Source organism: Ceratina calcarata, unplaced genomic scaffold, assembly GCF_001652005.2.
Source record: "Ceratina calcarata isolate Rehan_Ccalc_2016 unplaced genomic scaffold, ASM165200v1 scaffold546.2, whole genome shotgun sequence".
Lineage (NCBI taxonomy): Eukaryota > Metazoa > Arthropoda > Insecta > Hymenoptera > Apidae > Ceratina > Ceratina calcarata.
In genome coordinates this window covers 805,486-809,730 of record NW_017176634.1, presented here as the reverse complement: position 1 = coordinate 809,730, position 4,245 = coordinate 805,486, and positions in this window count along the sequence as shown.

The window sequence follows — 4,245 nt, the reverse complement described above, 5'->3', positions numbered from 1 at the left end:
ATTTTCGTCAGCGTCAATACTTAATTGGATATTTCCTTCTATACTTTTTAGCACGTAGCTATTTATTATTAACATTATTCTTCCAACGTCTGATTTCTTTTCAATTTTTGGAAATGCGTTTTTCTAAAATACATAAACTTTTGAGATTGACGGTATAGCCAATACATCCTTAAAACGACGAGAAATACTGGAGTATTCCCAAGCGGATTTTATGAACTTATCAAAAATGTATCGGCCGGGATTGCATGCAACGTCGCCAGAGGCGATCATCGCGAGAGCCGCAGACCTCGCTCCGAAATTGTCGACAGAAGTAAAGTGGGTATGGCACAATTCTGCGCTTTGGGTTAACGATTCGGTCCGGCCGGCCCGGCGGCTCGGCGCGTAGGCGTTAATGATAAATTACGGGCATCTCTCGTTCCTCGCGTTTGGCATTGATCCCTATCTACGTAACGATTACCCAGATATTACACATTACGCTTCATACCCACGTGCCGCCGCGGCGCGGTGCGGTCTGCACGGCCGCGCGATCAAGTAGTCGTCTACGTCGTTGTCTCGTTATCGGGATTGGCACGAATTAACGGCAGAAACGCGGACCTTTCCTGTTACCGCGGTTCCGCCACGGGATTGCTCGATTCGCGTTTCCTCGCGTTTTCATATTCTTTCGAGCCGTTCATTCACGCCAATCTCTCGTAGTAAACCGCGCGTCTCACATTATCATCATGAATCATTTAATATTTATGTAAAATCGGCACGACTTAGATTCTTCTTAATGAACAGATCGTGTCTCAGCTAAAAATGGCCACCGAAATGTCTATTCTGTTTTTTATGTCATAGAAAAGCTTCGTGCCATGATATGACTGGTTTCGAATAAGATGTTAGATCCTTTAAATGGAACACCCTGTATGAATTGTTTTAGTTAAATTATTTACTAGACTTATACACATTTTACACTTTTTGCTTCTAACGCAACGTTGCTATTTTTAAAAAAGACTCCTGCTCGAAAAAATAAAAGGAAATTAGCTGGAAAAGATCTATTAATACTGAGGAAGATTAGGTCTCTGGTAAACAATTAGGTATGTCCCACGTGGCGATCGTCAGGCTGATCAAAGAGCGAGTTAAAAGGCGGCGAGAAAATAGACGGGGTGAGGAAAAAGGAAATAAGGGATCGGCACGCCCACGCGGTAAAATAGACGAGGAGCGTTGACGAGGCCTCGAGAGGAGCACGTGTAACCCCTGTTTTGTTCTCTTCGAACGAAGTAGGGTATCTAACTAAATGCCGATAAAGAAATCTTCGTTTCACCGACGATCGTACGCCCCTCTTCCCTCCCTCATCTTTTCTCTTTCCTCTTTTTTTCGATACCGGGACCCACCGTGCCATTAACCCCGTCCTGACATTCGCACTTTGCACAACCCAAAAAAGAACTCGCGCGACATTTAATCTCCGATCAACTTGTGCGACGACTAGTATAGTTGAACTCGAATAAAAATTCATACATGCATGTAAGCTTGCTCATTAGTTAGATTCGTTTGCATCATAAATTAGTAGATGAAAAATATGTTATTGTTGGAAATAGAACAGACTTCTGGCTTTGACATAGCCTCAAGTTTTTATAAGAAATATTTACAATTCTACATTTCATTTTCTTATATATTTATCTTATATATATTTATTATGTCAGTCTTAGTACATACAATTTTCTACGATAAAGTGATGTAAATCATTTGAGGCCATTCAAGTGAACAGTATTATAGTTGAGAATTGTAATAAATCATTTTCATCATTAATTTCTTATAGTATTTTATATTCGTTTCTATTACTCTATTACTCGTTATTATAGGATGACGTGTAATAGATGTATAGCTGTTCATGGGAAAATCCCTGTAGCGTACAGGAAATGTAAATGAATTCTCCTAATTCAAGGATCATTAAAGGTACAACTGTGAAAGTAGAAATTTAATTACTGCTTTTGTGATGAACGCTCGAGCCATTGTTGATTAGTCGGTACATTTCACGGAACGATAAGCAACATCGAACAGTGATAACCACCGTGGAACGGATACACGAGGCGCGGCGTAGTCCTACGCGTTTGCTCGTCCTCCCGTATCACAGAATGCGGGGGTGAGAAGCATTTCCGTCCTGCAATTGTCTGTGTATCACTTTAATCTAATATCCCGCAGTTTCTGACGACAATTTTGGTGCAAAATGCGTAAGATTTTGTTTTTTAAAAGATTCAACACTCTTCGATCCTGCGTTAAGTTTTAATATTTAAAATGTTAATATTTAACCAAGAAAATGGTCCATAATCTATTTTATCGAGTTTCTTGATTTGAAAATTGCATTGATTAATTTTGAAAATCATCCAGGACAGACATAGAAGCATGAAATTATTCAGTAAGCGTATTATAATTATCTGATTGCGGATTTCATGCAATCATAGATAATGTAGATATGCAGGAATTATAAAAAATGCAGAAACATCAAAATCATAATGCAATTTATTATTTTTGTAAAGTAAAAGAAATCTCAATTGAGAATTCCATTTTTGGATTGGTACCATGAAAGTGTTATTTCGCATGAAAAACCGCAGTCTACTTATAGTCACTAAAAGTATGCGACAAGCTAATAAGACTCTCTTTTCCTCTGTCACTTTAACGACGCTGGTATTGTCAGTAATTTAGGACTGCTCGTCTTCTTGGAAACCTATTTGTCTACACTCTTTGTTCTCCGATACTTATCCCACACTCGTCCCCTTGATTTCGCAAGCCTTTCCAATCTACATGCCAGCGCTCATTGCTCTAATCAGCGCCGACGATTTGAATCGTCGCGTCGCGGTCGAGTTTATCTTTCACTCGCGGAAGATCGTATTTTCACGAAATTGGGTCGCCCCATTGAAAACGCGGACCGAACGAAAGACGAGAGAGGAAGGGAAGAAGGAACGAAAGACGAGAGGATGGCACACCACGCGTATGGCGATAACGCACTTCCCATTGACAGATCATTCCGCGCGGCCGGCAACGTGGAACCGGATGTCGAGTGATCTCATAGACAGATACGCGCTCTGCCTACCATTCCTTCCTTCCTTCCTTCCGTCCTTCCTTCCTTAGCGTTTTTCCACAAGCCTTTCAACAAACGTTTTATCTTTGAACCGAAAAACGGGGCATAAAACAAGCAATTAATTCTGACTAACCATCAAGTTTAATTGGCTATCAGTTCTGTACGTATCGTCGAAACGCCGTCGGATCACCGAGTCTGCTAATTGAGAATTATGTACTTGTTTTTACGAACGTATTATGTGCTCGATATTCGATTTACGTTGTCCGTCACGATTATTGAAATTGAGATTACATGAAACGTGTTACCACGTCGATCGACGAGCTATTTTGTACCAATCGAGATTGTTTATGATATCTTGTTATTTTATGACGTTTAAATCGCATGTAATATAGTCAGAGATTTATGAAAGAAATATAATATGATTGTACAACTAATGTAATTTACGAAAACATTAAATGTCAGGTCTACCAAATATTTTTTATATTTCCATTGATTTCTCGTGTCTCGGAATCATTCTCATCCTAGATTCGTAACTCCATTTAAGGGAATGATTTATGCTCAGTCACGGTAGTTACCTTCCTTCAAATTCACACCTGGCTACCCAATCTGTGGGAGCCTTTAAAAGGCAGCAATGTCAATTCGTATCGAGTCTGACCATATTTGGTAGACGTCGATTCTCTCTACCGACCAATGCTCGTATAGTAAATTCACGATCCTCAAAGGTGAAGGAACTTCCTGTTATTCATTCGGACGGCATACCCGGTTGAATTTCATCAACGAATTGCCAGATTTATTTCTAACTACAGATAAGATACTGGACCGCTGTGGAACTGTTTAACTGCTACCATCGTAAAAGTGGCTAGAATATGGAGCAATTACGAACCATTACTGGCGCTATGCATCAAGGACAATGATCATTCTCGCCATTTCGTTCTACTTTCATCCACTCTCACCGGCTGTATTTACTGTGCTTACATATCCAACCATTTGATTAACTATGCATTCACTCCACTGCCTGTTTGTTCAACTATTATTTATTCAACGATGCCAGTACTGCCTACATTCCCACGGAACATTTATTTTATAACCATGTCAGTAAATTGTTCGTATAACCGAAATTTCGAAACATAATTCTCTTGCAATCATAAAATTATCCTGTTAACTTTTAATACATCCATCCATCAATCTGA